The sequence below is a fragment of the Globicephala melas genome, chromosome 9 (assembly GCF_963455315.2).
Source record: "Globicephala melas chromosome 9, mGloMel1.2, whole genome shotgun sequence".
In the NCBI taxonomy this organism is placed as follows: domain Eukaryota; kingdom Metazoa; phylum Chordata; class Mammalia; order Artiodactyla; family Delphinidae; genus Globicephala; species Globicephala melas.
The window spans coordinates 41,621,427-41,633,212 of record NC_083322.1 but is presented as its reverse complement, the minus strand read 5'-3'; the positions used below and the strand labels follow the sequence as shown (position 1 = coordinate 41,633,212).

Below are 11,786 nucleotides of genomic sequence, written 5' to 3'. Positions count from 1 at the left end.
AATTGCATGACAATTACAGCATGAAGTGGGAGGAGAGAATGTAACTATATAGGAGCAAAGTTTTATATACTGTTGAAATTAAGTTGATATTAATCTGAGCTAAGTTGTTATAGGAAGTTAATTGTAATCTTCAAGACAACCTCTAAGAAAATAACTAAAAAATTGTATTTTTGCTATTAAAATGGTACACTAGAAAATACCTATTTAGGGGCTTCCCTGGTGGTGCACTGGTTGAGAGTCCACTTGCCGATGCAGGGGACACGGGTTCATGCCCCAGTCCAGGAAGATCCCACATGCCACGGAGCAGCTGGGCCCGTGAGCCATGGCCGCTGAGCCTGCATGTCCAGAGCCTGTGCTCCGCAACAGGAGAGGCCACAGCAGTGGGAGGCCTGCGTGCTGAAAAAAAAAAAAAAGAAAATACCTATTTAACACAAAAGAAAGTAATGATGAAGGAATAGAGTGTCAAAATATTTTTATATATATATATTTTATATTATATATATGGCATATGGAAAACAAATAACAAAATAACATACAAATCTTACCTTATCAGTAATTATATTAAATATAAATAGATTAAACCATCCAATTAAAAGGCAGATATTGGCAGAATGGATTTTAAAAAACTGCAAAAAAGACACTTTACATTTAGAGACACAAATAGCTTGAAAGTAAAACAATGGAAAAATTGTACCATGTAAACACTAACCAGAGAAATCTGGAGTCGTTATACTAATATCAAACAAAATGGACTTTAATACAAATATTGTTTCTAGAGACAAAGATGGACATTTCACAAGGATAAAAGAAAAAATCTATCAAGAAGATGTAAGAGTTATAGACATCTATGCACCTAATAACAGAGCCCCAAGATACATGAAGTAAAAACTGTCAAAACTGAAGAAGAGATAGTTCAACAATAATAGTTGGAGGCGTCAATATCCCATTTTCAGTAAAGGATGAAACAACTACACAGAAGATCAAGATGCATATAGAAGACTTGAACATTATAAACAAATTAGGCTTGATAGACATCTGTAGAACTCTCCACCCAACAACAACAGAATACACATTCTTCTCAAATACAGATGGAACATTATCCAAGATAGATCATATATCAGGCCATAAAGCAAGTATTAGTAAATTTTAAATGATTGGATTGTACATATGTTCTCTGACCACAGTGGAATGACTAGAAGGAATTGGGGAATTCACAAACATATGGCAGTTAACCAACACACTCCTAAATAACCAATGGGTCAAATAAGAAAGCACAAGGGAAATTAGAAAATATTTCGCAATGATTCAAAATGAAAGTACCACATACCAAAATTGACGTAATGCAGTGAAATCAGTGCTTAGAGGTAAATTTTGTAATTGTAAATGCCTAAATTTTAAAAAGAAGAAAGATTTCAAATCAATGAAATGTTCTTTTCATTCACATTTTGGTATTTTTTTAAGAACTTTTTATTGCGGTATAGTTAATGTGCAGTATTATATAGGTTCAGGTGTGCAACACAGTGATTCACAATTTTTAAAGGTTATACTCCATTTATAGTTACTATAAAATATTGGCCATGTTCTCTGTACTGTACAGTATATCCTTGTAGCTTATTTATTTTATACATAGTAGTTTGTACCTCTTACTCCCCTATCCCTATCTTGCCCCTTCCCCCTTCCCGCTCTCCACTGGTAACTACTAGTTTGTTCTCGCTTTCTGTGCATCTGCTTCTTTTTTGTTATATTCACTAGTTTGTTTTATTTTTTAGATTCCACATATAAGTGATGTCATACAGTATTTATCTATCTCTGTCTGACTTACTTCATGTAGCATAATAACCTCCATGTCCATCCATGTTGTTGCAAATGGCAAAATTTTATTCTTGTTTATGGCTGAGTAGTATTCCATTGTGTGTGTGTGTGTGTGTGTGTGTGTGTGTGTGTGTGTATTACCACATCTTCTTTATCCATTCATCTGTTTAGGGACATTTAGGTTGCTTACATATCTTGCCTATTGTAAATAATGCTGCTATGAACATTGGGATACACGTATCTTTTCAAATTAATGTTTTCATTTTCTTTGGATATATACCCAGGAGTAGAATTGCTGGATCATATTGTAGTTTTATTTTTAGTTTTTTGAGGAACCCTCATACAGTTTTCCACAGTTGCTGCACCAATTTGCATTTCCACGAACAGTGTACAAGGGTTCCCTTTTCTCCACATCCTCACCAACATTTGTTATTGGTGGTCTTTTTGTGTATAGCCATTCTGACTGGTGTGAGGTGACATCTCACTGTGGTTTTGATTTGCATTTCTCTGATGATTAACACTGTTAAGCATCTTTTCATGTGCCTGTGGCCATCTGTATGTCTTCTTTGGAAAAATGTCTATTCAGGTCTTCTGCCCACTTTTTAAATAAGATTGATTGTTCTTTTGATGTTGAGTTGCATGAGCTGTTTATATATTTTGGATATTAACCCTTTATCGGTCATATCATTTACAAATATTTTTTCCATTCATTAGGTTGTCTTTTTGTTTTGTTAATGGTTCCTTTGCTGTGCAAAAGCTTTTAAGTTTAATTAGGTCCTATTTGTTTATTTTTGGTTTTGTTTCCTTTGCTTTAGGAGACAGATCCAAAAAAAATATTGCTATGATTTATGTCAGAGTGTTTTGTCTATGTTTTCTTCTAGGACTTTTATGTTTGCAGTCTTACATTTAGGTCTTTAATCCATTTGGAGGTTTTTTTTTGTGTGTGTATGTGGTGTTAGAAATTGTCCTAATTTCATTCTTTAACATATAGATACCCAGTTTTCCCAGCACCACTTATTGAAAGACTGTCTTTCCTCCACTGTATATTCTTGCCTCCTTGGTCATAAATTAATTGACCACAAATGCATGGGTTCATTTCTGGGCTCTCTATTCTGTTCCATTGATCTATGTGTCTGGTTTTGTGCCAGTACCCTACTATTTTGATTACTGTAGCTTTGTAATATAGTCGGAAGTCACGGAGCATGATACCTCAAACTCTTCTTTCTCAAGATTTTTTTGGCTATTTGGGGTCTTTTGTATTTCCATACAAATTTTTAAATTATTTGTTCTAGTTCTGTGAAAAATGCCATTGGTATTTTGATGGGGATTGCATTGAATCTGTAGATTGCCTTGGATAGAATAGTTATTTTAACCATATTAATTCTTCTAATCAATGAACACAGTATCTTTCCATCTGTTTGTGTCATCTTCAATTTCTTTCATCAGTGTCTTAAGGGAATTTTAATTAATGCTGCATCTATTTCACCTATTTGCTTTTCTTTCTTGGAATCCTCTTTAGAAATTTTGTCAAAATATGAGTTGGGCCATGGAAATTTGTCACACATGTGAACATTATCAATCATAGGTGCTCAAGAAAACAAAAAATTGAAAATCACTGACTAGACCAGTCTTTACCAAATGCTGGTGTATCTGTTAGGGTTTGATCAGAGAAAAAGAATCCCTAAGAGTGATATGAAATAAGGAATTTATGAAAATAATTATACCAGTACTGTTCAATAGAACTTCCAATGGTGATGGAAATGTTCTGTATCTGCACTGTTTTATAACATAGGCACTAGGCATGCATGTGAAATATGGCAGAAGCACAGCTGAGGAACTGAAGTTTTCATTGTATATAATTTAATCAGTTTTAATGTTAATAGTCATACAATGGCTAGTGGCTACTATACTGGGCAGCACAGGATTAAATCTCACCCTATTGGCGGGGGGGGGGGGGGGGTTGGTGAAGGAATCTCCAGATGGAGCTTGCCTTTGTATATGGAGTGGATGGGCCTGACGTTGCTGTTGAGCCACAGGGCCAGCAGTGGGAGAGAAAGGCTGATTGTGAAGTAGAGGAGAAAGAGGACAAGCTGGAAACCACAGGGAGAACTGGTGACCCGTGTCTGTCTCTCACACCTGTAATCTTGGTAGACACAGGTGATCTGCAGAAGACAGTGCCCCTCCCCTCAAAACTGCACATGCTCATGGCCCAGGGCTCAGAGAAGCTGAAGAGGGAGATTCCATGGGAGCTGGAGCCTCTGTCTTGGCAGCTGAACTTCTCTGACAAGGTGAACCAGCGGATCATCAGCAAGGGAGACACAAGCTGCCTTTGGAATGTATGGCTGCAGTGTCATTGCCACAGATGTCTCTTGTGGCCCATCCTAACTCAGAACCACACAGGGAAAGGAATTCTGGGAAATTCTGTGTAATACACAAGCACCCCAGCTGGTCCAGGAAGAGATGATATTAACTTTCCCTCCTGCTGTCCTTGAGCCCCTCCTCAGTTACAGTGGAGGTAGCTTGGCCTCACTCTCTTCGTCCTCCTCCTGTCCCTCACTCTTGGAATATACACAAGGGAATTTAGAGTTTACCAGTTAGTAGTACATTTAGGGCAGCTCTTGCAAAACTAAGCTATTGTGCTGATAACTGCTATTTTATTTGTCAAAAGAATGGATCTTTTGATTTTTTTAGTGGGTCTTTACTCACTTGTTGTCTGACAATAAGTGAGAAGCAGAATGAAGGAATCAGAATGTCTGTCCTAACAAATCCCTCTGGTTCTACTTAGATTCCTCATGGCTTCATTTCTTTCATCAGTTTGTGGAAGAGGAATGCCATGACACAGAAGTGGCAGCTTGTACTTGGATAACAATTATAATACACTTACTCGTTAGAAGCTGTCAAAAAAAGTTTGGCACTAAATACAACCCAATAGTCACAGTAAAGAAGAGCAATTATTTATAATCTTATTTTCACATCTATTTTAAGGGCTAACCATGTGTTTTATCCAAGACAATCTGCTTTTATTAATGCCATGACTGGACATGTGTAAATGATAGTATGAGTTTACTTCACAAGAAGGTTTGGATTTCACACTTCCATTTTATGGTAGGGAAATTCTAACAAGAATTGGATAAACTCAGGGTTTTCCTAAAATAACAATGATTATTATTCACAAAAGAATCACAAAATCTACAGTTGAGAATGTATATTGTCTTCCACACTAAGCAATGTTACACTTTTAGACCTGCTATATTAACACTACAGATGAATATTTTGATTAATGAGTACAAGAGTCTTGGAAGAAAAAATAAAGTAATTCAAGGATTCAGTCCAGACTAAATGGTGTGACCTAATAGATCAAAAGCCTGCAAGAAACCAAGCTGTGGGAAAGTAATAATGTATATAAAAATGTGATTTCAACCCCTGCTTGGCGACTGTCCTTGCTCAGGCCACAGAGGCTCAGTGCCATCAGATGCATTAATGCTGAGATACTGGTCACTAGTGGGGGGAGGGGAGAGATGGTGAAAGCTTTTTGCCTGCAGATCCAGGGAACCGCTTATAAGCCTGAAATGCATTCAACTGATGCATCAGACATCAGTTATTGAAGAAGCAGAGGCGATGAACTTACTTTAGCATTGACCTGACCCAAGGGGATAAACGCATGGCAACATGCTGTGTTACTTCGACAGTGCAGAGACACCCAATGTCAAAATGCCACAGGGCTACACATTGTTCCAAGGTTGGGACTGGGTTTCCATTAGACTGTCTTAAGGTGGTGGGATTTCTGTCTGCCGAGATGCAGCCCTTCCCCATCCCTAGCGCCACCACTCATTGTAGGAAGAGCAGAGTAACGTTTGTCCTGAGAAACAACAATGGCTGATCCTTAAGGACCCGTGCAAATAAACAGTGATGTTGTCACTCAGTGGTCTGAGGACAGAGCAAGGTATGGGCAGTAACTGAAAGACATTTACAAGGAATTCTTGTTCTCCTGCTGAGCCATTTTTAACTGCTAAAGCCTCAGAAGGGTTTAGGATTTATCTGGAGAAAAGCATAAGAATGAGCATCTAAAATCTAGGATTCCAAGCCCTTTGCTCAGGTTTGGAAATCTTCCTAGAACAGGGAACTTTAATAGCATAGGATTAAGAGCTAGGGCATGGGAGTCAGACATCTTGGTTTCAGATTTTGATCTGTCACTAAATAGCTGTGCAGACTTGGAAAAGGTGCTCAACTTCTCTGAATTGTTTCCTCATCTACAAAGGGAACTTCATCAGAATATCTGTCAGAATGAATTAGGATTAGGTTGATCTGCCAGTACCGTGAAACCTAAGATAACAATAGTTTTAATGAGATAGAAGTCTGTTTCTCTCTCATGTAACCCAGCAGTCCAGGCCTGGTATGGAGATCCCACATGACCACATAGTCATTCTACCATCTTTAATGGTGGCTTTAATATCTGGGTCAAAATGGATGCTGCAGCTCCAGTCCTCACACACATATTCCATAGAGGAAGCAGGCAAAGTGAGAAGAAGGGAATGGCCTTCCCCTTTATAGACATGTCCCACAAAATTGCACAGCCCTCTTACTTTCTTTTGTCCCAAACTTAATCACATGGCCACTTCTGGCTGCAAGAGAGCCTGGGAAATGTGATCTGTATTCTGGATGGGCACGTGCCCAGATGCAATTAGGAAAGTCTGTTACTGAGAGGAAAGAATGGTATTGGGGGACGCATAGGATTCTCCACTACCCAACCTATCAGGCTATGTGAGGATTCAGATAATTCTAGTAAAGTGCTTTGCACAGAGGCCAGGCCAAAGGAAGTGCTCCATGAATGGCTGGGATTGCTGCCATTCCTCACTCCACCCAGACCACCAGTGTTTGCTTCGAGGTTTCCAGGAGGGCACTGCAGCTGCTAGGCAAGAGGCAGAGCAGCACATGTAAAGATGCTGTTTGTGGCACGTGGAGAGTGCAGAGGGCTGTCAGGGAGCAGGGCTGGGAATATGGTGAGGTGAAAGAGGCACTCACCTCGGGTGCATAATTGGGGGGCGGGGCGGGGGTGTTGCCAAAACTCTCAGTACTCAAGAAGAGTAATACTTTAATGTAATATTTTTTAAAACCAGAATTAATGCAAAACATCCACAATTAACAAAAATAAAGATGGGATCCAACTCTGCACTTCAGCAACTCACTTCACCTGGTTCACCCTAATCCTAGACCTGTCACATCCTATTTTTCCTGGCAGCGCTCAGGCCTGAGAGAATTAATGCAGTGTTAGGGGGATTAGTTTAAAATGTGGGGGATGTATTTGTAATAATTAAGTAGGATCCAACAACATATAAACTCTCTAAGGTATATGGATTTCTTTAATCTATACGTTTAAAGAGATACAGTACTCCTTTTAAAATTAAGAAATCCATACTACCTAAATCACAAGAAAGAAAATTGAAAGCATTTAAAATTGTACCACTAAGACAAAACCTTAATTAATATTTTAATGTCTATCATTCCATCTTTTTAAAGTGTTATGTGTGTATATATATATATGTACGCATACATATATATACTTTTCATTTAAAATTGAATCATTCAGTATATAACACAACCTGCGTTTTCATTTAACAGTATTTCTGTATTACTACATATTCTTCTACAATATAATTTCTTTTTTATTTTATTGAAATACGGTTGATTTACAATGTTGTGTTAATTTCTGCTGTACAGCAAAGTGATTCAGTAATACATATATATATTCTTTTCCATATTCTTTTCCATTATGGTTTATCACAGGGTACTGAATATAGTTCCCTGTGCTATACAGTAGAACCTTGTGGTTTATCCATTCTATACATGCGTTTGTATCTGCTAATCCCAAACTCCCAATCCTTCCCTTCCCCATCCCCACCCTGCCTTGGCAACCAGAAGTCCGTTATCTGTATCTGTGAGTCTGTTTCTGTTTCATAGATATGTTTCATTTGTGTTATGTTTTAGATTCCACATACAAGTGATGTCATATGGTATTTGTCTTTCTGATTTACTTCTCTTAGTATGATAATCTCTAGGTCCATCCATGTTGCTGCAAATGGCATTATTTCATCCTTTTATATGGCTGCATAATACTCCATTGTATTTATATACCACGTCTTCTTTATCCATTCATCTGTTGATGGACATTTAGGTTGTTTCCATGTCTTGGTTGTTGTAAATAGTGCTGCTATGAACATAGGGTGCATGTGTCTTTTTTTTTTTTGTGGTATGCGGGCCTCTCACTGTTGTGGCCTCTCCCGTTGCGGAGCACAAGCTCCAGACGCACAGGCTCAGCAGCCATGGCTCACGGGCCCAGCCGCTCTGCGGCATGTGGGATCTTCCTGGACCGGGGCACAAACCTGTGTCCGCTGCATCAGCAGGCGGACTCTAAGCCACTGTGCCACCAGGGAAGCCCAAATGTGTCTTTTTGAATTAGAGTTTTTTCTGGATATGTGCCCAGGAGAGGGATTGCTGAATCATATGGCTACTCAATCTTTAGTTTTTTGAGGAAATCATACTGTTTTCCATAGTGGCTGTACCAATTTACATTCCCACCAACAGTGCAAGAGGGTTCCCTTTTCTCTACACCCCCTCCGGCATTTTTTGTTTGTAAATGTTTTAATGATGGCCATTCTGACCAGTGTGAATTGATACCTCATTGTAGTTTTGATTTGCATTTCCCTAATAATTAGCAACGATGAGCATCTTTTCATGTGCCTATTGGCCATCTGTATGTCTTCTTTGGAGAAATATCTATTTAGGTCTTCTGCCCATTTTTTGAAAAATATGGAACGCTTCACAAATTTGCATGTCATCCTTGTCTTGTGCAAGGGGCCATGCTAATCTTCTCTGTATCATTCCAATATTTTAGTATATGTGCTGCCGAAATGAGCACAATATAATTTCTTATGTTGTGTGTATATGCCAAATTTAGATTGTTTCCAACTTTTTTGCTCTTACAAATAGCTCTACAATAAATATCCTTGTGGTTAAATTGTTTTTGCAATTATCTGTTTATTTACTTGGTCTAAATTCCTAAAAGAGGAATTGCTAGTCAACCTTCTTAAGATTGCCAAATAGCCTTCCAGAACGTTTCTACCAATTTATTCTCCTTCCAGAAGTGTGTGAGAGTATGTGTTTCCCATACCCTTGACAACATTGAGTGTAATAATTTTTTAAATCTCTACTGACTTAAATAGTGAAAAATAAAGATAAAAGTTTTGTATTCACATTTCTTTAAATGCTAATGGAGGTAAAGGTTTTGTTCATTTTTTTATTAGTATTTGCATTTTTTTAAATAAATTGCATGAAGAGGTAAGATCTTTGATGGCAGAGACTTATGAGTTTTTGTTCATTTATGTCCCAAGCACCTACAACAGTGTCTGTCAAAGAATAAGCACTCAATAAATATTTGTTGAATGAATGAAAGTATCCAACAATTTCTAAGAGTTCTTTAGCTATCAAAGGAATTAATATTTAGGATGGGTTTCAGATATTTTTCTCAGTTTATCATGTGCCTGTCAGCTTTATTTATTGTATTCTCTGCTACGTACAAGTTTTTAAAAATCAGTTTTCCCTCTTTGTGTCAGGATATTACATATATCAGGACTGTGTGTGTGTGTGTGTGTGTGTGTGTGTGTGTGTACACATTTTTTTCCAACTATTTTTTACATTTTGAATCATGTGTACCTTATTTTACTCTATAGTGTATTTGATTTTCTTAGCTTTTTTCAGATAGGCAAATGTCTTCTGCAAAAAACTTCTTTTTCTCTTTTTCAATATTTATACGTCTCATTTCATTTTTCTTATTACTATTCTTTAAATTCCAAAAAAATGCCTAATCATAGTGGTTACAGTGGTATCTTTGTCTTGTTTTTTGACTTGAAGAGAAATACTTCTTATTTGGGAGATATTTATTTCAAGATATTAATTTCAGGATTCTTAAGTTTTTTCTACTTAAGAGGGTTTTTAAAAAATCTGGAATAGATTTTGGATTTTACCAAATGTATCGACAGCAGTATTTTTGATATTTTGACCTTAATATTTTCCTTGTTCTAGTAATATGGTTAATTATATTAATAAATTTCCTGAAATTATATCATTCTTATACTTCTAGAATAAACTCACTTGGACATAGTATATTTTATAACTCTAGTTTTGATTTGCTAATATTTCATACATATTATATTCATAGTTATACATTTAGTCTATAGTTGTCCCTCTTTAAGGCTCTAATATGTCAAGTTTTGGTACCAAGATTATACTAGTTTTTTTTGTTTTTTGAGGTGTTTTTTTTCAGTATGCAGGCCTCTCACTGTTGTGGCCTCTCCCGTTGAGGAGCACAGGCTCCAGATGCGCAGGCTAAGTGACCATGGCTCACGGGCCCAGATGCTCCGTGGCATGTGGGATCTTCCCAGACCCGGGCACGAACCCGTGTCCCCTGCATCGGTAGGCAGACTCTCAACCACTGCGCCACCAGGGAAGCCCTATACTAGTTTTGTAAAATAAACTGTAAAGCTTTTATTTTCCTCCCTTTTAATAAGTTTCATAGCATAGAAATTATGTGTTCCTTAAAGATGAACACATATGAAAAGACTTGCTAATAAATTTCTCTGGATCCAGTACTTTAACAGTAGGTCTTTTACCCTTTCCATGCTTTTTGTTCTGTGTAGACTGTCAACTTCTTTTACACAAACTTGGCCATTTGTGTTTTCATTTTAAAATTTTCATTTAATCATGATTTTTACATTTATCAACATACAGATGTAAATTATATTTTCTTAAAAGTTTTCACAATTTCTTTTGTATTTTTGCTTAAATCCACTTCTCATTATTGATATTTTATATTGGATTTTTTATTTTGGGGGTTAGTTCTCTTTCTCTCCTTTCTGGCTTTGATTATGCTTGAGGGGAGCTTGCCAATGTAATTAGCCCTGTTGAAAGAATGGATTTTGGACTTACCATCATTTCTCCACTTTTTTAATGAATTAAATTTGCTTTAAACTTTATGTATCCTTCCTCCTGCTTCTCTTATATTTCTCTTTCTGGATCGAGTTAAATGCTTAATTATTTTTGTGGGGTGGTTTTTGTTTTTTGAATTTTATTTTATTTACATTTTTTTACAGCATGTATAATTAGTCATCCGTTTTATACACATCAGTGTATACATGTCAATCCCAGTCGCCCAATTCATCACACCACCACTATCACCCCCCACCGCTTTCCCCCGTTGGTGTCCTTACATCATTTGTCCTCTACATCTGTGTCTCTGTTTCTGCCCTGCAAACCAGTTCATCTGTACCATTTTTCTAGGTTCCACATATATATGTTAATATACGATATTTGTTTTTATCCTTCTGACTTACTTCACTCTGTATGACAGTCTCTGGATCCATCCACGCCTCTACAAATGACCTAATTTCATTCCTTTTATGGCTGAGTAATATTCCATTGTATTATGTACCACATCTTTATCCATTCGTCTGTCAATGGGCATTTAGGTTGCTTCCATAACCTGGTTTTTGTAAATAGTGCTGCAATGAACATTGGGGTGCATGTGTCTTTTTGAATTATGGTTTTCTCTGGGTAGTGGGATTGCTGGGTCATATGGTAATTCTAGTTTTAGTTTTTTAAGGAACCTCCATACTATTCTCCATAGTGGCTGTATCAATTTATATTCCCGCCAACAGTGCAAGAGGCTTCCCTGTTCTCCACACCCTCTTTAGCATTTGTTGTTTATAGATTTTCTGAGGATGCCCATTCTAACTGGTGTGAGGTGATACCTCATTGTAGTTGTGATTTGCATTTCTGTAATAATTAGTGATGTTGAGCAGCTGTTCATATGCTTCTTGGCCATCTGTATGTCTTCTTTGGAGAAATGTGTATTTAGGTGTTCTGCCCATTTTTGGATTGGGTTGTTTGTTTTTTTAATATTGAGCTGCATGAGCTGTTTA

At 37.2% G+C, this 11,786-nt stretch overlaps 1 pseudogene; it reads right to left on the bottom strand.

The window, feature by feature from the left end:
• Positions 1-8,613: 8,613 nt before the first annotated feature.
• On the bottom strand, positions 8,614-8,728 carry LOC115853963 (U6 spliceosomal RNA; annotated as a pseudogene).
• Between the last annotated feature and the right edge of the window lie 3,058 nt (positions 8,729-11,786).